This window comes from Ostrinia furnacalis, unplaced genomic scaffold (assembly GCF_004193835.3).
Source record: "Ostrinia furnacalis isolate ACB-3 unplaced genomic scaffold, ASM419383v2 OfSCF6613, whole genome shotgun sequence".
NCBI classification, from domain to species: Eukaryota; Metazoa; Arthropoda; class Insecta; order Lepidoptera; family Crambidae; genus Ostrinia; species Ostrinia furnacalis.
In genome coordinates this window covers 98,393-124,813 of record NW_021136852.1, presented here as the reverse complement: position 1 = coordinate 124,813, position 26,421 = coordinate 98,393, and the positions used below count along the sequence as shown (strand labels likewise).

The 26,421-nt window shown below is 34.3% G+C and overlaps 1 protein-coding gene across 2 annotated transcripts in view; it reads left to right on the top strand.

Annotated features, from left to right (window-relative positions):
* The window catches only part of LOC114362557 (uncharacterized), a 67,835-nt gene that overhangs the window by 19,378 nt on the left and 22,036 nt on the right, over positions 1-26,421 (top strand). For both annotated transcript variants that reach the window (XM_028318005.1, XM_028318004.1), the window contains exon 3: positions 5,111-5,155. The gene's annotated coding sequence lies outside the window, so the exon portion shown is untranslated. The remainder of the gene's footprint in view (positions 1-5,110; positions 5,156-26,421) is intronic.

The window sequence follows — 26,421 nt, the reverse complement described above, 5'->3', positions numbered from 1 at the left end:
ATCCATAAGTAAACTTGATATTAACAAGTATGCAATTTATCGCAGCCAAGCGCCTCTGTGAACTAGTGATAGAAGATGACCCAGAGAACCTGGTATCAATTTCCAGTAGGGGCAACGGCAAGTAACATTAGTGTTAGAGCTTTTTCTAGCTTGGCAATCATTATCTGACCTATCTTTGTCACCTTATCAACAATGCATTATTTCGGCAGTTGCAGGTAAGACTGTTTCTCTGTGGTTGCTAATTCCAGGTGAAGCTCGCTTCCATCTTGGACCTTGATCACTTTGTATCAGAACTATAAGAAGGATGGCGACCAAGGTGTTTCCATAGTAGTTAAATAATTTTTACAGTAAAGCCGCGTCTACTAATCCATTTATTTCTTACTCTATGGAAAACAGTAGGGCTACAGAACGGTTTTTCAAACTACCAACGCATCTCGTCTATAAATCTTTGCATTGCGTGCGCGCACCCGTGTTAACTTCACTCGGGAGAGTTTTACACTAGCGGACACAGAAACCACGCTCAATTTAAATGTAAATAACGCAATTAGGGACTCTTACTCGACTATTCACTCCCCAATCTGCTGGTGACCGTTAACGATTTGAATATCATGATTAACTGGGGCTCTGGAATTACAATTGAATGGCGTCAGGTTACAGTTAAAACATCATAAACACAGAATTAAGTTATAAAATGTAATATTTATGGGTGCATTGTAATGTTTGAAAATTATTTGTCGGACAAGAGCTATTATTTTGAATAATTATAGTAATCATTATAATTTATGAAGAATGTCACATTATCTTGTCTAATTCTAAATTAGCTTATGAAAATACAACGTATTACGAGTGTTTTAATAACTGTCAAGTGAGCAATTGCGATTATTGTTTGACCGGTTGAGAATTATTTCTTGCATGTAGGATCTAAATACAAAAACGTATAAAATAATATACAGTTTTACTGATTAACGGAAAACATAAATAACACAAGAGCACACAGCGGTATTAATCTATTGATTGAAAAGTAGTTAGTGTTACAACATGACTGATCACCCAAACGATTGCAATTTTAATTAGTTCGATAGAGATTTTATGTTAACCGTATATTATTGGGTTTTAAAAGCGTACGTGCAGTTTTTATGGCCCCGAGTGTTTTTAAGTCTCGGCTACAATAATTTTTACTATTGAATGAACTATGAAGCATTTATGTGAGCTGTAAATAACTCAATTGACTTCATACGAACAATTTAAGATGACAGATTGCTCAACTCTACAATTGGTCTTTGTGAGTTAAGAAAACGATGTCCATGGCAATAATTACCCACATTTGAAATGTGATTTTAACGACGATGATTTTAGCAATGCTAATAATTGGAACCTATAAAATATGCATTATTTATACCAATAAACTTTCATGAAAAGTCATAAAACTATGATTTAAAGTCGTGAGAAGAAACATCGACAGCCTATCCTAGTTTTCTAACTTATTAATTGGGTTCAAAGAAACTTTTATACTGAGAAAGCTGGAAATTTATTAAGTGTTTTTATTTTCATGTTTACTATTGATGTAGGTAGGTCTTAATTAGGTGGTTTTTTTTAATTATTCTTACTTCTGCATCATCGTCATAATTTTAGCCAATGCCACAAAGCAAGATCTACATGTATATTTTATTAGTCTAAATACTTACTCAAATCTTCAATCAGTTATGTCAAGCTCAAACTCAAGACACGATATACAGAAAGATAGCGTCAAAAGAGCAAATATCCGACAAAATGGAACACGCTCTTACTTGTCCGATAAATCCAGCAAGTCCGTTCTTAATTGAAAATTCCACAGTTAAAATATTCCACGTTGACCATTGGTGATACCGATCCCGTACCCGCTACCATTGTACGTACCTATCCCGGTACCCGTACCGGTAACCGCTAATAGGTACAGGCTCCCGGTCTAGATTGGGTTCACCTATCGCGATATTGGCTTAGATTGGGCTACTAGTTTGATTTGAGAGCCAAATGTTTGATCAAATTGGAAAATTATCGCGATCGGTTTTACTGTTATTGAGGAAATAACTAAGAGTAGGCGCACACCGTTGATTTTTAGTTGGCCGATAGTTGTGCCCGATTTTAATTTGTATGAAGAATCGGCCAAATCGAATCGGCGTAGTGTGCGCACTCCCATACATGCCCATACTGATCAACTGCCCGACTAAACTATCTGCCGACGAATAATAAACGGTGTGCGCCTACTCTAACATTGTTTCTAAAGTGTATAATTTTCGATAAATCGGTTAAATTTTAATTAACACTGATGATCGGGTAAATTATGATTTTTTTAAAGCCAATCATGGTTTAATGAATTGGAAATATATAATAATACAAAGCAGTTATAATATTTCTAATATAGACTTTAATTCGTCCGTTATGATGCATGCAAGTAACTGTGTTGAAGCAATGAAAAATTTAATACTATTAGGAGTAGGGAAATCCCGTAATCGCGAAATAATTAATGAAAACAAAATTATTAATGATGATAAAAATGGTTCTGCTTTTTTATTAATTAGTCAAAGCCATACATTTGAGCTTTTACGAGTGACCAATTTAACTAAAAAAAATTACTATTTGAATGATTATAATATAGAGTGCATCTAAAACAAATTTACATTTTTAGGGTTCCGTAGCCAAATGGCAAAAAACGGAACCCTCATAGATTTTTAAAATGTGATCCTCCCCATAAGACCGTTGTCTTTCTTTTAGTAGCTATCCACAATGTAATAATCATTCAGAAGCATGATTATTTTCCAATGTAATCAAAGTAGATAATAAAGGTGATGCTTTACTACATAAATATGCAAGTACCTATAAGCTCGTTACAATATAGGTAATCCTTATATTAATTAGGCCCACTTCGCCCGAGCCCTTCGGCGAAGCTTTCGTCCCTTAACGAGCTTCGAACGGAAGCTCGGTGTAAAGTTCAATTATGTTCATAGTAAAACAAATTGTTCATAATATGCAGCTGTAGGTTATGAAAGTTTTGTATTAAAATTACCTAGTAGCAATTTTAATAATAGCTACTTTTAACGATTTCAAGTAAATAATACATTGAGAAAATGTTATTTTACATTTTTTATTTGAAAATATAAACATAATGCAGTGATAAATATTTATATTATTTTATTGGTAAACAAGAAGTATTAAAATCGTTAGTTAAGCAGTGACAGAACTTGTTCTGAGAGCATTGAATTATAAAATATATTGAATATTTTCTATTGATATTCCTGTTTTTCTGGTATCTTTGTCGATTTAAATATTATTCATATTGTGTATATTTCAATAAAAAATACCTACTTGGGTAAACGCGGAGGCATACTCTTACACAATTAGAATTAATCAACTAAAACAAAATTAATCTTTCTATTATAATTCGACGTATTAACGAATCTTTATTACACAAATCATAATGAATGCTTCAAACTGTCAAATAAAAGCTCTAATGAGCTTGTTGAATGTTAATGACATTCATAAATAAAGTTGAATCGAGATCCGTTAAGCAAACTTCGTTTTAGTAATTCGCGAATAGGCAAAGGCGTGACCAATTTATGACCCATGTCGGATTATCAAAGCAAAAAAAGAAACCGGTATATTACATCCATCATAAAATAATAAACTTATTTCAAGTTAAAATATTCGGTGGATTAGGTTATGGTTAAATGAGCGTTGGTTATTAGTGAACTTGAGTAAATACACCGTCTCTGGTGGGATTGGAACCCGCGACTTTTGACCACTGACTGGAGACCTATTAGCGATTTTATGCAGCCCTTAAACTAAAACACCCCAAAAGCTAGGCTATTCTGTACCCATTACCAATGAAGTTATCAAATCAAATGATTTTGTTACACATTATTTTTCTGGCAGAAAAATTGAAAGTTTTATTAATCTTCAAACTACATTATGTAGCGTTTACGAAACTTAGTTATATCCTGATACTTACATGACAAAGTAGGATTCCCGTTATGTAGTTAAAGGAGACTAACAAGCTTTGGTTATTTTGGTGTTTACACATTTTTTACCGAAACAAAAAAGGTCTCTACAAAAAAGTAAATTGAAAAACGGTATTTCACGATATTAATGGATAGTTACTGCTGCATGTCAAATGGTGATTAAAACAAATGAGAATAATCAATACACAGCCTGCTTGATGAATGACTAACTATTTTAGGAAAAAAGGCCCACTCGTTTGTTGAACTTTAGCACTGTTGGATGAGATGCGCACACGTACCTTTAAAACGTTATTGAAGCCATATTTTCGCATTTTAAAAATGTTTCCAGAAACAGTAATATCTAATAGTGCTTTTATATTATGTCGTGTTTATTCCATTTAAAAACATTAGACATTGTGTCGGAAATAGATGCAATAATTAAGGATATAGCTTTCTGACATTACATCAAAGGACGATTTTAGGAAAACCGCACCTTTTACAGTTAGCGAAGTCAAAGTGTTAAAATTGATAGGCTGTAGTACACACGGCCACAGCCACAGTGTTAACTATCCATTTCCGTTTTTGCTCTCGCTCTCATCAAATGGTGATTCTTTGCGACATGACCGGCAATGGTGAGGACGTTTGATGTATAAACTCAAACTAATAATAATAATGACGTTTATTTCAAACAATTTTACAGTTCATAGTAGTTAGTAGGCTACAATTTATAATCTTAAAAGTAATGTTAGTGAAGTGTTTGGTTTTCTAATAATTATTGCACAATTAGGTAGGTATTGTTGAAAGTTTGCCAATTGTGACTATGCTAGAAGTGTCTTCTCACATAATCACTCTCCTCTAAGCCCTCAGACTTCTGCAACAAAATGTATCTTACAGCTAAATAAGAAGATGTGCCGTTGTCTGTACAATAACAGAAAGCTCGATAAATCAGTATCCGATGAGCCTTTATCGTAATTTTGCGATGCTATCGCGAAACCACTGCTGCGGTCACATTATGCAAGCTTTATTGTTTGATCATTATTTGTTCAGTCAATCCGTGGGTCATTCCGAGACGATCATCCGCCGTAAATTGAATTATGATACGTCTCAATTGAGAATAACGGTGCTTTTCTTTTCAGGTCCTGGTCGGGAATTGCGAGACTGTATCGCCTAGGAAATAAAAGGTAAAATATTTTTTCTCATGTAGAATAAGTAAAAAAACTAAAGAAAAAACGGGTTTGGTGTGTTGAGTGTAGAGTCCTTCATTTCACGATGTTGGAGTAAGAATACCTACTTACCTTTACACGTGTGGATTTAGTTATATCACGTTATACATCATATTAACCGAAAACTACAAAATTGATCTCACTTAACACCAGGTGCGCTTGCGGTCAAATACCTGCCATATTATGCATAATAAATAGTTCGCTTTACACCTTTTAATTGACTGAAAAATATTTTATTTAGATGAAGAGATAAATAATGGTTCCAGCTACTACTAGTTTCCAAGCCATTGTCTAAGACGGATTTCTTAATTACTGGAACTTATTAGACATGGCGTGAATATACAACGATAAAACATTTCTCACAAAAAACGAAAAAACCATAGCAGCAGTCTTTCGACCACGCAGGTTTGTTGACGGGGCACTTGTGCCCAGGATTATTGACAAATTAATACACTAAGCTAATCTTTAGTGAATTTCAACTGAAGAATAACCTTGTCATTTTAAGATATTTCCCATACTAAGGCTGAGTTGCACCATCATACTTTGACTTTAACAAACGTCAAAAATCTGTCAAACCCCATACAAAAAACACCGGTTATTGTAACAGTTACGGTTAAAATAAGTTGGTGCAACTCAGCCTAAAACTGTCACTGTGCCAAACTTATTATTCAATTAAAAGTTATCCGATGATTGAAAAATCGGCCCTTAATGACGTGTTAGGAAACAAGAATTAAATCAGGTTTCAAGAAACAAACATTTCAATTATTAAAAAAATTGCAGGTAATCTTTTGTTTGTGAAGCCTTGTTTAATGCCTTGCTTGTTTTGCTTCTATGTATTTTTCGTTCTCTTAATTGTAAGTCATTGTATGAAAAATACTTTTCTGGCAATTAGCATTCATTACACTATAATAACAAGATATAATATCCAGGCTATGCTTAATTTAAGTCTCATAAATATTTCGGTTATCTTTTCGTCGTTTGATCGTATCTTTTAATAATAAATTGTTTAAGCCCTTTATCGTGTGAATTCAACAACAATACAACATAAAAGTTGGCTGATTCGGAATATGTGAAAAATTGCGGAGATGCGCTAATAAATGCCAGTTGTATTTAATTATCTGAGATCTGCGTTCCATGTTTTATATCCTGCGTTTCAAAAGTTGAAACGTTAAATATTGTTCTTAAAGTAGTCCCTCAATAAAAATAATTTCAAGGATCTGTTACAAATAAAAGAAAGAATTGAGCGTGTTGTAAAATTGTAAAACTAAGTTGTTCAACTTCCGAAGTTCTCGTTCTTAGAAAAAAGCAATTTATTCCAGCTTGTAAATAGCAAAAGACAAAGTACATACATAATTACAATTTTTAAATGAAATATGCTTCATTTTCCGGATTAAGACTGAAAGTTCCGTCATGGAACAAATTCACAACATCGTTTTACATCGCTATCTTTGTCACGACGTTTTTTATACGGAATACAAATCATATTTTGCTAATTATGCGTTATTGGTTATTGATTTATGAATGTATGATCGTTGGTATAGCGAGTGTAGCATGACGGCTAGAAAGAACAGCCAATCCATTTCTAATAATAAGCAAATCGGTAGGCCTAAGATGCGCGCCGCGATAAGTGTTTATCGCGCTATTATATCGATTTTTGTCGATAAGCCCATCATTTGATGACTAAAATCATCGATAAGAAATTATCACGGCGCACATCCTAGCCAAGCTGGTTGATTTGCTGTTATTTGTAGGAATCCAAATGCAGATTTCTTAATTGGTCTTGAACCTTGCACTGAAAAACATAGAGGCTATATATTTTCGTTATGAAAAGCAATAAAATTACACACATTATTTATAATTCTACTGTTGTGATGGTGTCCAGATTTCAAGAAAATTGATCAATATAAAACCTTTTACCCTCAATTAACTACCTTTTTATCTTATAAAAGAGCAGCAATTGCAATCTTAATTAAGATTGAAATACGGTGGCAATTACAATATAGAGCTGACATTTCAAAATCTCTTAGCACTTTACACTACTATCTTATCCTTCTTAAAATGTCAGATAGCTTAAGGTTTTTTGTACCTTAGTTTATGTTTTATTCTTTCTCGGTTCTTACATATCTGTTAACATTGGTCTGTGGTTATCTATAGTTTTTTGTTTATTTGGTTTTTGTTGTTCTTTCTTGCTTAACTGTTCAATTTGGGCCGTAATAATAATATAGAGCTAATGACCTTTATGTTAATTGCGATTTACAGTTTTTAGTGTTGAATTATAATTATTTGCATACGCCACGCTTCATTGGAGATATTCAACAAGTCAATTAGTACTGCTAACAACTAACATGTTAACGTATTGTTAATATTCGTTTAATGTTATACAAATAAGTGATTAAATGACAGGGATCTTTTTTTCATATTTTTTTTTAAATATCAGAAGTTATATTCGTTTGGTTTGAATTCAATCATTCTAACTTGTTGTAAACCACTGAGTTTGCAGCTTATTTTATAAATTCAATTGGGATCTTATTTGACAGGTCTTCCAAACGGAGTCATATTTTTTTTACGAATACTTAGTCGACTTAACCCAAAAATGTCTTCACAAAATAAAAATAAAAACAAAAATAAATAAAATAAATTAATAACTGGCAAAAATTACACATAGCTATTTATAAATTAATTGTGTGGTATGTATCTTATTTGGGAATAAACCTAAGACTTCCGGATCGAGAAAACCAACTCCATTAGTTAATTCATAGCAGCATTGTTAATACCAAGTACTGGTACTGTACTAATAATAAAAATTATAATTATAAGTTGTATGCACGTATGTACCTATGTAAATGCCTAAAGTGTTAATTTTTAATTGTAAAACAGCTATTAACATTATAGTTGAATAAAATTTATTTAATTAACTTTAAATACATTTCACTCATTAGCACTAGTCATAATTAAATTAATCAAATAATATGAAGCCCTTAATTGGAAACATTACTGTTACTACATCATTCTGTTTTAAGATGGCGGCACATCAAGCTAACACTGGAGCATCTTATGTAAGAGTAATTTATTAGGTAACTATTTTGCAATAAACGTGTTTATTGTGATACTAGCTTTCCGCCCGCGGCTTCGCCCGCGTGGAATTTTGTCTGTCACAGAAAAACTTTATCGCGCGCGTCCCTGTTTCAAAAACCGGGATAAAAACTATCCTATGTTCTTTCCCGGGACTCAAACTATCTCTATGCCAAATTTCATCAAAATCGGTTGCGAGGTTTAAGCGGGAAAGCGTAACAGACAGACAGACAGACAGACAGACAGACAGACAGACAGACAGACAGACAGACAGACAGACAGAGTTACTTTCGCATTTATAATATTAGTTGGGATTAGGTATGCTACCGACACTAGGGATGTTATTCAACAATAAATTAGACTGGACACTACCGGTAGCGTAAAAGGTTTTACTTAGAGGGAAAAACGAATTTCTATCGTTAGCCAAAAAAGTAAAAAAAAACTGGGTTACTGCGGTACAGTTTGTAGCATCCTAGCTGTGTGCTCATGCCTACATTGTTTTCTTCAATGATGTGCAACATAGCCACAGTTCACACTTGAATCACAGATTAACTACTATGTTAACTTGAGTCCACACACCGATCAAGGAATATTGTAATCATACTCGTATTAAAAATAGGAACTCTACAAAGTGACAGTTTAAACGTCAAAACGTCGAATTCCAATTCCAAATTTCAAAAATATCGATACTTTTTTAACATCAATCCCACAGATAACGTAAATTGTATTTGTTTAGTTTAGAGAAATTAATGTCTACGATGTCAAAATTGGATAGTCACAGTCTGTAACGCTAATTCTTGAACAAGTAATGGTATCAGACTCAAGAAAACATATAAAACATCCAATTAATTTATGTTATGCTTTCTAATCTTACGGGAGATGGTGGTGAAGATTTCTTACACCTGTCTTTTAATTATTTGTATAATGCAGTAGTTTTCCGTCATATATTTTGTTGTTTGAACACGCTGTTAATCTTTTGTTTTGTTAATTAACATGTGTTGCTTATTTAAAAAGTGTTTTAATTGCTTGTTCCTTGACAGAAGATCGAAATCAACATGACTTGGAAGTTGAAAGGGATAATTAATTTTGAATTTGATGATGTAGGTATAATTTTATTGAATTCTTACCTTATTACCTTGTAAACTGGACGTATTAAAATAAAGAAAATAATCAGATCTCCTGCTTTTTTCATCCAACCTAAGCTATCTTCTAAGATCGTCAGTCCATCGAGCAGTGGGGCACCCGCACTACGTTTGTCAAAACATGAAATACTCCTAACTTTTTTAAAACTAAATCCACAGTTTCATATAACACATGATTGAAATTTTCGTTAATAAACCAGACATGAGTCAAAATTAATCAAGTTACATGAATACATAATCGGTAAATGTTGGAATACTTAGATAATTGATTTCCGACATTAGACAGTTTATGAATTACTAATTACAAATTTGGTAAAAGGAAGTGTTTAAGGATCTAAAGAAAGGTAAGTATATGGATTATGTAAAGGAAATGTCCTTGGAAAGACTTACGCCCGTATTCACAAACGATGCTTGCTTAACCCTTTTCTTGGCATTGTAACAAGGGTGATACATCATAATTTAAAAAATCCTGAGGGCAGCGAAAGCATTAGAAATAATTTATTTTATACATAACACGTTCCTGATATATCATAGAATGAGATAAAAAAAACTATTCACACAAAAATACATTTGGCTGTCAGTTATTGGCAAAATTGGTTAACCTAAGCATGCTGGCTTCAAACGCGTGGTAAGTTTATTTGTTTATTGGCGATATCACAAAATATTTGTGTTATTTTCTGTATGTAATTTACAGAAGAAGGATTACTCTGAGTTTTTCGTTTGGTTTGGATGGTGTGTATTGCTACTTGCCAATTTTATAACCGTCCATGTGCCTGTGTATCATATATGTTACATTGCCAAGTGCTTCGTGATGTATTTTTAAATCATAATTTACGAAAAAATGCGTATTTTTAAAAGATATTAGTGTTACATTAGTAGGAAATACAGTAATTAGAGTGGACAAGCTTGTGGAGTGCAATTAGTTTTTAAAAATCTATTAAACTCCATCCACGCTACCTTCTCATGCCATCAAGTATGAAAATGTTGGCCTATTTTCGCTTCTTGTGGAAAATATAAAACTAGAAAAATAGGCAGAATAAATATAAAATGCACAAAATATAATCAACTTTTATGTGTGGTAAAAAGTTATTCGATTTTATGACTTTTATCATTATTAGTAGGTATAAAAAGCAAGAGTCTGAGTAATTATTATTTGCTATAATTGGATTTGGCATATTCTTTTCACTCTGAGTTTCTATTTTGATAAGGAAGTTTAAAAAATACCTTTTTAAATTATTTATGTATGTTTTTGTTCATTCAAAATTATTTTTTTAATATTTTAGCTTTTTAATTTTCTATACCCTAATCTTGGCAGTGTATCATATATGATACACCTGGTTTCTGAAAAACTGAAAACAATATATTTTTTTAAACATTTTTATTGGCCTATTAGGATCATACTTAACTCATAAATATCAAAAAATTTAAAATCGTAGTGAATTTTTGGTCATGCCAAGATAAGGGTTAAGTGAAGGTGCAGCGTTAAATACAGCTCTGTGATTGGTTCGTGTGTGAGTGTGACCCTAAGCGTGTAGACGCACGCTCTGTTAGTTCAAGCTTTTAGTTGTAGTGTGCTTGCAGCTTTAGCTTCTCGGCTAGTACGACAAACGCCTTCCTTACTTGGGTTTATTTTATATTCCCGGATTCCAGCTTCAATAGAATAGCTGTTCCAGTAATAGTGGCCTGATAAGAGTCAGCCATTACGTTAGATGGATATCTTCATATCCGACTACAGAATGGAGGATAACGTTATGTGTGTCAATGTGATAATATGTGTAAATCGAATGAGAATTAGTTTGTATCTGTATTATAATTACAAACTAGCTTAACTTACCTTTTCTTAGCTCCACCCTGGTTGACCAATCAATTTAAATTATGTTTGTAAATCAACTAATAGAATTTAACAAATACATAGAATGCAATCTAACTTATCCCAAAGTATACTCGTATAAATAGCACCTTTGGCATAACAAAAGTTCATAATAAAAAAATGCAATTCAAATCACCTGCCAAGTATTCATCATCACACCATGCATCATCATAATTCATACTTTTAGTCTCCATTGCGCGAGGATGACCCTCTCTAATTTATCAGAGACAAATGAAGGATTTGGCCTACACACTTCACGCTAGTAAGGCGGGTTGAGGAGGCCAGTTACATAATATTATTCAATTTATAACTTGTATATACTAAACGCGTCATTTTAATAATATTTTTTCCGTTACCACGTCTAACAGTATTGCGGTAAATTAGTTTTTACACTCGTCGCAAAGGCATTGATCCTCAAACTCTAATGAAAGCCCCAAATTACCCGCCAAAAGCGGTCCAGTAATCGCTGCAAAATTGCTTAAAGGCACTGGTTCTCTATCAGAAGGAACTCTAGGGGTGGAATCTCCATAGGCGTGGGTTAACGGGCAAGGAGATAATATTTTGGATGGTTGACAATCACTTTTCCTACAATTTAACGTTCCACCAAACTCAACACGCTCTCAAAGATCCTCGCAGCCGCCTGCTCACACTTGACATGACACAACTGATTGACAGTTATCTTTTTCTGCGCATCAGTTGGGTGTTACGTTTAGGAATCACAAACCTTCTGCTCTACAGATTTCTACAGATAACATAATATTAAGATTGGTACTATTAATCATCAATAATAATTTGCAGCATCTGTGTCCGGCGCCGACATGCTTATTAATCCATTACCGCACGTGTATTTAGGAACACTTACGTTGCATAATAAACCTTATTAATTTGATAGGTAATTTGACAACCGGCTCTGCATATAATCTGCGAAGGCACTGACCTGCTCCTGAGGTTATAGATGTTTTTGTAATCGTTTTTGGTAGAACCTGTTGTGGTTATGCTAGTTTTTATCATTCGATTATAATATTCATGTCATCCAAGGCGTGTCAGAATGATATTTGATATGTCAATTTGTGAATCGATATTTAGATGGTGAAATTGATGAAGGATCAATCAACTCGATCAACCTCTAACATTCAGATATTTTAACAAACTTGAATTTTACCACAAACATAAATCAAATTCCTCAATATTGTATTTACTATGTAAGGGATGGTTTACTACAAATTATAGATTTAATATTTGTTGGTTTTAAATACGAGTAATATAATACCTAAAATTCCCTTCTACATCTCTGCATGTCATCACGTTTAAGGAAATAGTTAGAATTAAATTATAATAACAAACTCAACAACTCACAAACTTAACTTAAATACTTATCTAACCTACTCAAGAATTTCAGGAGACATCAGAATCAAGCTTACTTATAATTAACCTCAGCCCTTAATGATTAAGTACCAACACATTTAAATCTAGTTGCGAACGACAGGTGTTATTAGAGAACTTCGTTAGTTTACAATCTGCAACGATTTGTCATTATTAATCTCTATGCGCTCGCGCATTTATTCACAGCGCGCGGATAATCAGCGCTAATGTTAATGCCACCCCATTAGCCTTAGGGCAGTGGTTCTCAAATAACCACCAACCATTGTAGCCACCAACTTGTCTAGTATGCGCCCGATCCCCAAAAACAATATTCTCATTTTTTTAATTCTGAATTTATGAGGACAAATGGAAGGCAGACGTGCTCGGGGCAGGGCACCGACGAGATGGTCGGACGCGGTGAGGAAGACGGTGGGCAGAAGTTTGCATCGTGTGGTCCACACAGCTTAATAGTTTGTGGAGGGACACTATCTGTGGTCGCGATCCTCATCAGTGAGGGACCGAGGAAGAAGAAAAATTTATGAGCAGTTAGCATAAAGCACTTTGTTCATGTTTGAGGCTGACAAAGGTAAAAGAGTTTCTGTGTGAAGTGAACTTCTTGTCAGTCAAGGCTACTTGCAAAAAATGAATGAGTTTCACGAGTTTTGAGTTTTTTTTTTTTATTTTACTCGATATAATTCTATGGACCTATCTAAACACATTAATACACAAATCCATTAAATGGTTGTAATTTTGAAAACATGTTTTGAAATGATAAATAGGTATAGGCCTATAAATTTCTATTAAGTTTAAATCTCAATTGCAATTGCTGTTCCCAAAAAAATTAAAATTCTACGAGAAAAGTAAATACATTATCTATTGTGTGACCTTTTAAAAGCTCTTATACGGCCTTCTTAGGGCTAAAATATTTGAGAACCATTGTGTGGGATTACGTGTAGCACAAAAGACGAACAGAATCTGTTGGTTTCTAGATAATTATGTAGGCATTAGTGTTCTTTTTGTTGCTACCACCACTTTAATGGAGCTCTAATCTAGCTTTCAAATTAACAACGGAGTTAGAAAGTGCGTTAATATTTTAAACGATATCAATAAGTATTGTACACATAGGCTTAAGATGATAAAATGCTTTGTCGTAAACAGTTACTAAAGGAAGGTTCTCTAAAATGAAATAAAATAAACATCTATGAAATAAAAATGATGTTTTGTCTCTATTTATTTCTCAATGTAACCGCCAGATCGAGAATAGCACGAAAATCCTAATTTAGAAGTTCAGTATGTTATAATTAATTTGTTATTTTCCAAAATTGCTTTAATAATCATAGCACCCTTTATAGGGGGTGACGCAGAACCCCCAATTCTCTCCTACTTACATAAGTAGTTTCATTTTCCAGTAAAGCAAAAGTTTTTAAGTAATATTTTTATAAAACAGCGTGAAATAATTTACAAGTATTAATCACAGCCATCGAGATACAAAACGGCATGGCTAATAAAGACGTAGACTCGCACTTTATAAATGTTTCACATTGAAAGTATCTCTGCTGATGATAATAATTTTAAAAATAAGCTCTATATTACGCAAAACCAGGTGAAATCATACAACTCAACGGGATACTGAATCAGGGCTGTCCAAACCTGATACGATCTTAATAACTAAGTAGACTGAAGGGTCGCAAAAAAATAGTACACAAAAGTAAACGAACTTAAGTCGCTGACATAGCGCGACGGATTAGCAAGCTGAAGTAGCAATGGGCAGGGCACATAGTACGCAGAACTGACACGGCCGATGGGGCAGCAAGGTTTTGGAGTGGAAGCCACGTACCGGAAAGTGAAGCGTAGGACGTGCACCCACAAGGTGGACTGACGACCTCATAAAGGTAGCAGGAAGGCGCTAGACTAGATGCAGGTCACTATTACCAACCGATCTCTGTGGAAATCATTGGGGGAGGCCTATGTTCAGCAGTGGACGTCTTATGGCTGCGAAGTATTTTGGAATGCCATAAAATTAAAAAAAAGTTTAATGGCTCTATGAAATATTGTAAAAGGGAAATTTTTGTTTGCCTTAGATCAATTACCTTAGATTACGATTGCGGTCAAATGCTTGCCTTGTTCTATATTAAAAAAATAAGGTACGGACCGTGTTTTGGACAGCCCTGCTCTGAATAATTATGCTTATCACGGTCCAAGTCAATTATAAAACTTGGTGTTATTTCAAAGAAATATTTAAATATAGAAGTGTTGGTATTAATTTAATCCTTTACTTTCTTGTTACAATGATAATGGAGCATTGCTTAATCATTTTTTCTCGGGGAAAGTTTTCTTAAATTGTAATTACTTTATCGCAATCCACGATTATGTAGGCCTTTCTTACACTTGTCTTTGATACACAACACTATGCAAAAAATTCAACCTACTTATATTTTTTGGTTTAAATAATATCATCGTAACATGAATCAATTTCCACTCTATGGACCACTTCATATAATTTTTATTTCTATCCCTGTAAAGTGCTTATAACATGCACTTTATAAACCATTATAAGGTAGGGCTTGCAAATTGAATTTCGCTTTATAAAACACTAGCTGACCCGGCGAACTTTGTTCCGCCTTAATGGCAATAAATAACGGGATAAAAAGTATCCTATGTCCTTCTCCTGGCTCTAAACTACCTCCCTGACAATTTTCAGCTAAATCGGTTCAGCCGTTCTTGAGTTATAAGCGAAGTAACTAACACGACTTTCTTTTATATATATGTATAGATTGAAAGGCGTTTTAAAAAATACGTGTAATTTTTTCCAACAGTTTATAATGCAAAATGTAATTTATTACACAGCTTATTACGCTGTCTCAGTATTCTTGACTCATTTTACATCTGTATTATGTGTAATTTTCATAGTTGCAACATAAATAGGAGTTACACCTCCGATTATACTCGGGTACAGTGAAGCACATATTGTGCGTCTTAATTTTTTGTCAGAGTGAGTGACGCCGGTATTCACAAACGATGCTTGCTTAAGTGAAGCAGCAAATCGAACGCACAGCGTTGAATAGAGCTCTGTGATCGGTTCGTGTGTCACCCTGTGCGTCTACGCATACTGTTAGACCTCATAGAAATGTTTGTGAATACGGGCGTGAATGTCTGAAGTAGAAGGTGCGTATCGCAAAATTGCATTTTAGGACTATTTATCCGGCGTGTTTGGCGTGATATTGTTAGAAATGATTAATAGACAGACAATGTCCTCACTGCTGTTACTTATTAAAACTGAATATGTTTTTTTTTTCTGCCACTTGATTTTAGCAATTCTGCGAGCTATGTCGGTTACTTTGGTTCTCCTGCGGATCTCCTCATTTCTGATTCGATCACGCAGGGAAATCAAGTGGCAGTGGGCGGGGCACATAGCTCGTAGAGACGATGGCCGTTGGGGCAGGAAAGTTCTCGAGTGGCGACCACGGGCTGGAAGACGTAGCGTGGGCAGGCCTCCTACTAGGTGGACCGACGATCTGGTAAAGGTCGCGGGAAGAGCCTGGATGCGGGCAGCGCAGGACCGTTCATTGTGGAAAACCTTGGGGGAGGCTTTTGTCCAGCAGTGGACGTCATTTGGCTGAAACGATACGAAGACGACGACGATGTATTTTTTTCATCGCTTTCAGTGGATAAAATTAATAAATTCTCATTGCACATAACTAAACCACTAATGGTATTTATTATTTTTTTGCTTGGCTCTTTGTTTTATATTTACTCCTATAATTATTAAAATTCCTTGGACCTTGAGTGTTAACGTATTGTAATTAAAACCATAATATTGTTTCTCTGTATAATTTTAACAACTCATTTATTTACGCGGCCGACTGTAAGTAAAGTCATTTCGTTGCCCGCTGAGAAAACTGCAAAAGTCAACACCAATTGCTGTCTTAAAAATAGTAGGATCCTCTCATGAGGCGAAATTGTTTATATTTCAGACATTTTATGCTGATAATCTATTTGCATAGGCATCGCCAGTGATCTTTATTTTTGAAAAGTTACTTCTAAGCTGGTAATATCCACTAATAACTGGTTATGGCCTGTTTTATTTACAATTCTGCGAATAGATATTGCAGAATACATTACAAAATTTTATGGCACATTTATAGTTCTTTTGTCATACATAATTGTGGTCATATTTTGTAAAACATTATGTTTTATGCCTACTACTAATGTTGTGCGAGTGGTATGCGGTTGCTCAGTGGCATGCGGCATTGCCTTTTACTTAAACTATTAATTACTTTCGCCCTTATGCACAAACATTATCGAGGTCTCACAGTGCGCGTGGACGCACAGAGTGACACACGAACCAATGACAGAGCTCTATTCAACGCTATGCGTTCGATTTGCTGCTTCACTTAAGCAAGTATCGTTTGTGAATACGGGCGTTAGATATTTTTAACAAAAATGCATTTTGAATTCTTGATAAAGTTAGGTTTTCGAATACTTAGGTTTATCATCGTCAGGTTTTCGAATATGAAGTTTTCGGAAAGTAAGTTTCTTTATTTTACGTTCTAAAACCCCTTTAGCACAGATTCTGATCCTTATTTTTCCGAATGGAAAATATTACATGAATTAAAAAATGTATCTAGACTAGACTTCTAGGGATTATGTAGGTACAGTTACACACTTAAGCTAATTAATACTAATGAAATACAACTTGCTTACCTACTAAATACTTCATTTACAGGTTTCTTTCTGTATGATTGTAGACATGGTTACTAGTTTCTTCAATTGCTTCAATTTAATCAAACTGGAAATGCGCATCACAATATTAAAGAATATTATTCACTAACGACTTTTTGCTGACCATCGAAGTGCATGTTTCACATTTTCTTCCATACAGATAAAATACTTTTTAGCACCAAGCCGTTCAATAGAAAACACTAACGATTCTAAATTGTACTTACTTAAATTATAAGGGTGCGCTTCCATTGATGCGGAGCTGAGCGGAGCGGAGCGAATTTTATAAGTGTCATGAATAAAAGTCCTACGTATGCTGCATAGGATGGACTCCACCTCTTGAATGTCTGTTACCTTACTCTACCATGCAGGCCTATTGCAAATATTCCAGAAAAACTCCTTTTAACGCCTCACTAAATCATACCAATGAAATGCATGTTGCTTGAGAAAAATGCCACTAAAACATTATTTAATCGGATATTATTCTATGACGACAGCAGCGTAGATTTCTTAACTTTTATGATTACCGTCAATCGAGCACGCAAATAAAAGAAAAATACTATTTATCTTCAGTAATAGGCTTTTAAGTTTGAGCTACAAGCACTAGAATCATTCTTCAAATTATAAATATTCGCTCACCAATAATGGTACATAATTCAGTTAATTCAGAAGGAAATATCAAGTAGAGGCATTTTTTAACAGTTATACCTACATTAACTTGACTTCAAAGTACTGTGCCGCCAAATGAAATGGTCGCTCCGTAACGCCAATGGACACGCGCCTTTACCCTGCAAGTGTGCTAAGCGGAAACATCTAGTAGAGTCATAAAATCCTCTATAAAACCATAATAAGATTACCATGACTCGCAATGGAGAAGTAATCAGGCTGTTATCGCTTGGAACGAACAGAGAACGACTCTATAAGTGCTTTGATGAGTCGTATTTTAGAATAGTTGAAAACTGTTAGTATTTTAAAGGTAACTTAAAAGTTGCAGATGGACAAAATAATGTAGGTACTCACGACAGCTAACCATTTTGGATCTTGTATACTCGTAGTTTAATAGCGAATCTTTACATTGAACGAATTATTTTATACTCTTATTTAAGTAAACTTTAAGTCGCTCTAAAGATGTTTTTTAGACTACGTTCTTGCGAATGGCACGAATGGTGATACACTAAAAGACGTAGTGTGGGCAGGCCTAGGTGGACTGACGATCTGGTGAATGTCACGGGAGGTGCCTGGATGCGGGCAGAGCAGGACCGGTATTTGTGGAAATCCTTGGGGGAGGCCTTGTCCAGCAGTGGGCGTCATTCGGCTGAAACGAACGATTCACTAGACATTTCTTAAAGCGGCTCGTCGTTCTGTTACAAGTAAATGCTCTTGTCTATACTCATCTTATGGTGTTGTCGTATGTCATTTTTAAACCATGCATATTTGCTATCATTAGTATGCTTTGCCGCAGGTGTTGTCATGAAAGATGTATAAACTAAAAAGGAAGCATTTTGACAGACAAACTAGCTGGAAATGCAATATTTTGCATACATTTACTGGTTCTTGATCGCTCCCATCCGCTAAGCGTGACTCGCTTATTTATGTCACCTTTATCGTAGACTTAGGGATAGTAAACAAAATAATATAATTACGATGAAGTAAACAAGCAAAACCAGTGGTTTAATTCTAATTGAGTGGATTGTAACAGCTGAGCTCACAATATGTCTCAGATTTTAAGGATTTAATTTGAACGACGGCTTAACGTGCCCTCCAAACATGTAATCATAGCTTTTAGTCACGATGGCTTCTTTTTGAAAAAAAAAAATTCGTACAATCATCCAAACCTGCAATGTCATAAACAAATTAGGGAAAAATTCACGAAGCATTTTTTATTTCCCACTAGGTGGAATTCCTAGGAATTGAACCCAAGACTAGCAGATTAACAATGTCCATCTCTCTAATTACCAGACCAGGAAGTTGTTAATAATGCTTTAAGAAGTAGCTTTGAAATAGAGCCAGCATTTTTGCGTATCTATATCATCAGCATCTAGCTTGAGGGCGCCCCACACAGCGCTAAATAAAATGTACCATAAAACAGCCAATCATTTCTTTCTTCCTTGAAAATATATTGTTAGGAAGCTTTAAACTGATTTTAAACACTTTCATCGAAATATAGTTGCTCTACACTTAACAACCGTCTTTTTCATTTTTCTTAGCGCCCGAGGGCAGCGCTACGGACTTTGATGGAAATGATTCACTGTAAAATACGGGTGCATTTTAGTTATTGTGTTAATTGGAGCACGCTCATTATGTTACAAGAAATAAATAAAGATAATTTGATGTAATAATAACTAATAAGAGCACACAGATAACACACAAGTGGAACAAAAAAAAACAAAGAAAAACGAAGAGGGAAGGGAATGTTAAAATCAATATTGATACAAATTATGTTTTATTGTGCTTATTGCCTATCCTATCCCAATGCCTGTCCCAATAGGACCTCACTCAGCATTTCCTACTAAAACAGTATCACATAAGGCTCGTTGTAGGCTTTTAAAGTAAAACAAAATGCTTAAGTTAGTATTCTATTCTATCACCTATGTCTCTCTTAAAAGTCAATAATGTGAGTAAATACCAACAGTAGCCTAAACATAGCAGCAATTACATTCAAACTTCACTTGCACCATAAACTCTTGGTGCCACTTCCCACACCTTTTAAGCGCCAACCGGAGGAGTATGGCCCCAAAGTCCGCCATATCCGCTATCTTGACCAACATCTGTACCCAATATCTTTACCCGGTTTATGACCTATCCTTTGGACTAGACCGGCGCTTGACTCGCACTTACTCCCAATGAATACCTCATTTAAATAATAGCCAATTCAACAAACCAAGCCTCGGGTTACCTGTAGTATGTCTTTATGTAAACGCCCACAATACGGATCAATAGTATGTATATCAATTTACGGTAGTAGTTGTATCGTTTTCATATTAGTTTAGTGGGCAATTATTGGGGGAACAGTTAGGCTTATAGCGCGATTCATGCGTAGAGTTCTCAATCATATAAATGAATGGTTCAGAATATAGTTTTGGAGATGAATTTCTTGATCAGGAAGTCCTAGATTCAATTTACAAGTAGAGTAGGTAGGTATAATAAGTATTATCAAGTGATATTATAAAAGTGTTACCACGTTTGTAACGGGTTCAAGATTTTTTATATTTACAATTCCTACTTGGAAATAAAATCAAAAACTTTTTAATGTATTTACTTAAAAGTGGCGACAAATCTTTAATTATTTATTTTAATAGGGACATCTACAGATCAATATTAATAATATTCGAACCTGAAGTAAAAAAATATAAATGAAATAAAAATTTAGATAAGTTCAATAATTTAATTACATAAAGACAACATAAAAAATAAAACTTAATTTTTTTCACAGCCCAACACAACCAAGAAGATCAGCCAGGCAAAAAAATATTTTTGTGACATTAAAAAACTTGAATAATAATATTTTATTTTGTTTTTCGTGCTGTGCTATTGATTAAAATCAGTCATGGATATCAGAATAATTCAAACAATTTTTTTCCGAGAATTTAATTGATTGAAGCCAGCATTGTCCTAAAATAACCAAAATCTACAATAACCTTAATCAATTTTTAATTGTGTCTCGTATGGGAATCTAACTCAAGACAGAGACTGCCGAATTCTCTTAGCACGAGACAAGTCTGACGAGCCTGGCTGGTTGATCTATACGAGCTATGGACAATAAAATTGCCGATCATAACATTTTTTGCCGTATGCATGAAAATGTTCATTACCTAATTATACAATTCCTTGTTCATTAGCTGGAAAATAGATACGTATATTAATTACGATAGTGGGTAAAAACTTTCTGTCATACGCAAAATACCACATCATCATTATGTTAGTTAATGATGATCCGATTAATTGTTTCATTTACATCAAATTGAACTGTTTCTAGGAACAGTGTCTTGAGACAAAAAACAAGCGTGTGTAGCGATACTAAAGCAAAGAAACTCTGTCTTTTAGGCATATAAAATACTCGATTTTCTTAGCTTAGTCTAATTTAGTAGTCTATTTAGTCTAAAACTGTAAACTTAGCCTAAGTTTTCGAAAAGATAGTTTTTTTAGTTCTTATTTAGAACAAATAATTAATTAATCCCAAAGGAACAATTAAAATTATTATTTTTCTACATACCAACCAATGCTCTTACCACTGATATAAGATCGTTTGTCTATCAAGTCAGCAGTGTTTTGATGCAAAAATGAACACCCATTTCAATTAAATCAAGCTATAGGTGAGTTTCCTAAAAAAAGGCAGAAATATGATAAAATAAAACTGGTAAATCTTTTTCAGGCGATGTAACGGGTTTCATGTGAAATTACTTCTCAGTATTTTTATCCTCCTCCTATACTCTTCTGATTAACTTCGTTGCGGGTCCAATGTCAGTGTAACTTTCCCCCGGGACAAACTTTTGACCTTTGGGTGGGTGTTTATTGGCGGTCAAGCTGTAGATTCTGACTCACAGGAGTTGCAGCGGTGACAACGAGAGGTGGGAATGTATTCTTCTTCTCAGTATTTTCCAAATATTTGTCTTGTTTCGCTGGCAAATATTTTCCATTTCCCACCGACCAGCACGGAAGTCTAAATCCTCGTAATAATATTGCTTACACGCATCGGAATTACACGTTTTGTTTCACTAATTGCCTTATGTAATGATTATCATCAAGCGGCCACCTAAGGAAGCGTAGCAGACGAAATAATTGATTTTACAGTTAATTTGACGTTAAACAAAACTGAGTAAGTGTAACGAATTGTGAATGGAACGTTACCGTTAAAATGGCTTAACTGAGGAAATGACCAGACATGCCTAAACCATCCAATAAACTTGTTCCTTTGTTCTTAATGATCTTATCTTTGGAAAATGACTTGAAGCAATTATTCTGTCATGTGTAGAGTAGCGTTGGTAATAAACTAGTAACTGTTACTTCAATCTTTTTACCTAACAATATTGGTAATTTTTTGAGCTAAATATTTGTTCCGGCGATTCCTCTTAGTACTTTCCACACGGTATTGTCTCGAAGCGCTGTTAGGGCCCAAAAGATAAAACATGTGAAGAGTCCCTTAAAGGTTCAGCCAAACCAACGCGTGAAGCCTGCGTGCGCGATGGCGATGGTGAAGTCATGTATGAATTTGAAGCAATTAGTCCAAATTGGATAATTAAAAAAAAAGTTTTATTTAGGCAGACGATGTAGTGCAGTGCGATGCATATAATTATAAGCTATTTATAATTAGATAGCCTGCATTCTGTTTTGTTGATGAAAATCGCCGTACGCAAAAACACACTGTTAGAACTGAAATTAGTCAGCGCTCATGATGTTACTAAATACACGTTTTAAACATGAATTTTACAACAATGGCTGTTTTTGCGTATTTACACAAAAATTCACAAATGATTTCCTTAATTTGTGGTCATGCAAGGTCTATTAAAATTATAGTTTCTGTGTTTTGAGAAAATATAATGTTCTTGAATGTTCGAAATACCCGGATTCCACCTAAGTCACTGACTTCTCGAGGCTAAAGATAATTTTGCTAATAATTAAAAGCAATCGATAATTACTTGCAGTAAAAATATAATTTGTTTCCTGTTATTTTGGAGTCATAAAAATTTGTTGAAATCGTCTAAATTGTTAGATTATGTGTCTCTTTATTATTATTCTATGTGCGGTAGGTATTTGTGTTGTAACGAACTAAAATTCCGCTCTAGTGTTATGCTTGACTTGGCGTGGTCACTACCGTACTCCTAGATCTTTATAATACGAGTATTATCACATGAAGATTATCGTCGTCATAAACTGTTAAGCTTCAAATAACTTTACATAACTCTACCTACCCAATAAGTAACTAAGTAGGTTTTCTTAATAATTATTATAATCAAAAAACAAAAAAAAAAGAAAAAAGACACGCATTATTTGAGTCATAACACTTTTTATCAATTACTGTAACCACATACTTAATAGTCCAAAATCAGATGTGGGCGTCCCCAACTCTTAAGTACGCAATTTAATTTAATATCTGATTAATATGATTATGTATTAAATGTTCTTGACCACTGTTTATCAGTAACGACTGCCAATCATTGCAGTCAATGATCCCAAGCAACTGTTTATTCAATTAATAAAGTATATTAGCTTGTTCCTGTCAAATTACGTGGGGTAGTTGGACAAAAAACTCGAAATGGTGATGGTAGATGAATTGGTTCAAATTTTTTATGGTTCCGTAATTAGGATAATAAAAACCCTTTTGATTGTTATGCAAGGCTGTTTTGTTTTACGTATTATACTGGTATTTTTATTTTTAAGGCTTTTTTCAATGTGAGAGTGAATTAGCACTTTACTTATACACTGCAGGTCTGTATCTTTCTAGACTGCATCTCATTTAACATTAGTGCGATGGCGATATGCCTTGTTTTTCATAAAAAAAAGTTTATTTTCAATGTCGGGAGGGAAAATATCTTTACTTTATCAAAGTGTTTTGTTGCAAAATCCGTCATAGTTTATAGAAAAAAGTTTATGTCCAAGGCAATAAGCTATCCTCTGGGACTACTCAACCTTCACTGGGTTGGTTTCATAGAATCCAAATTCCATGAAACCCACCCAGGAGTTGCGGTAATGGGAAATAAATGGGTTTAGCCTCAAGTTTCATTATAACTATTACCATAACATAATTAATTATTAAGTATAATACTATTTATGCAACTTCTTATTTTCATCAAATTATGATAAATTAATTATGTCTGATTGTCTGTATTTCAGAACTCTTTTGGTGTTTTTCAATGTACGGAACCATTTATTTAAAAATTGTTTTCATACTTGACCGTTACCAATCATTTATAATTCTATCATTATCATACACTAAGCTAGTCTGAGCGATATATTTTTGGCTATCAATAAATTAAATGAAGCCTAGTACTTGACGCGTTTCAATTAGTGTTTGATTGATCGTCGTGTTGTTTTCAATGTATTAGTAAAAAATAGGTTCAAAGAATGCCGAAAATGATCTTAAAATTCTTTTTTGCCATCGGATTCTATACTCTTTTAAAATAATGTGAATCTATAACTAAAAAAGCAAAAGGTCACTGCACTGACTCACTCACTCATCACGAAATTTTAGAAACTACAAGTGCTAGGAGTCTCAAATTTTGCATGGGGGTTCCTTTTAGAACGTAGGTGCTCACTAAGACGGGATTTTGCCAAATTCAGCCCATAAGGGTAGAACGGGATCCACGCTTTCAAAGTCGCGGACGGCCGCTAGTAGGTTCTGTTTTTTAATCAAGTTGCACAAAAAGTATCAAGAAGACCTAAATCAAACAACTCCAAGGATCTGACTTTGTGGCCCATCCTCTTACGAACTAAGAAGAAACATAAGTACTTATTTCAGGAAAAAGTTTAAACTCTCTACCTATTTACTTATAACCATTGTATGAGCATAATACGGAGGGGCGATAATAATGTCTCTTTCTGGAATTTCGTTTTGTTTCTTTTCGTATTCGTAATAGCAAGAAGATATACTTAGGTACTTTTAGATACTAAATAGGGAGTATTATTTAGTACCTTAAAGTTACATATCGATATCCCATCTAGGAAGGCTTCAGAAATAAAACCCGAATGCTTAATCCCTTTGTAAGAGATTATCTATTTAGCGGCTCTACATATTTCTTTCCATAACAAGGCCGCATTCCACCCGTAATTCGTGGCCAGATGTGACAATCTTATCAAATTTATATCATTTCCTCATTAATGGCATGTGATGTTTTTATAATAACTATATTAAGGAGCATGCGCGATTCAGATTTCTCGGGAGGCTTCCGGTGATTTCCACTTTCGCTCTCGCGAGGGTAATTTACCACCATTATGGGTAATTTTATGTCACCAGCTGGTTCAAACAAGTTGGTGTCGTCAGAGGTTATGTTATGCTTTGTCTGTAATGTGTGTACGAAATGGTAATGGCACTTTGATCTTTGGATGTAGCCTTGTAAAAATTAGTCACGGCAGATTTTAAAAAGTCCTATTAACAACTCATGTTCAGGATCAAAAATGGCTTGCAAAATGTTTTGGCTGTCCGATATTTGATCAATTACTCATACCTACTTTTGGTTATGTGATATTTTTTATGTCGGCAGTTTCATCAGCAGAGTAGAGAGAGATAGAGACCTTCTGAAAACCTCAGTTCAAGAAATGTAATTTTCAACACTTGAGTAATACATTGTACGCTTAATCTTACAAATTAAAATTATTCTGAGAAAAAATTTAACTGGCCTGGCTAAAACATGGCCAGAACTAACTGTTATTGCAATCCCTTACACTGTACATCTTCGTTTCAATAGTACAGAGGTACTTGCGCCCTGTCCGCGACCGCCCGAGGTGTCGGCTCTAATGTGCTACACTTTACGAGAAACTGGTTGCTATATTTACGACTTTATAAGAACACTGGCATTATCAACGCTTTTATTTTCAATAACAAGCCCTGCAAATGCTAGCGACAGCTACAACTCGAAATTGAAACCTCCGAGTAACGGCACGGTCAAATTGTAGTGTTTTGATCGACTTTAAAAAAGTATAGTTAATTCACAAAGTACAGACCATAACACATCAAGCTAAGCTTTGTGGCATCTTATACAGGGTGGAATTTTGTAATGCCACCTGGAGGGAAAGTACTCTTAATACCTACTGTAGATAGAAAATTTTACTCAAAGAAAACATTCCTTTATTTTTTAAAAGAAATAAGTAAAACTGCATTCAAAGATATCCAAAAAATTACTTGCCACATCCGGGAATCGAACCAACTAAAATCTGTTAAAAATTGCACCCTGTATTTTATTGCATCAATGCTTGGGTTTAGTATAAGGATGAAATCTCTCTAACAAACTTGTTAAATCAAATGAAAGGAAAATCATGAAATCTTAAGTAACTACCTAATTGTAATTATTTACGGAAAATTGTGGTATGGTGGTGAATACCTATTCGAATTTTTTTTTGAATAT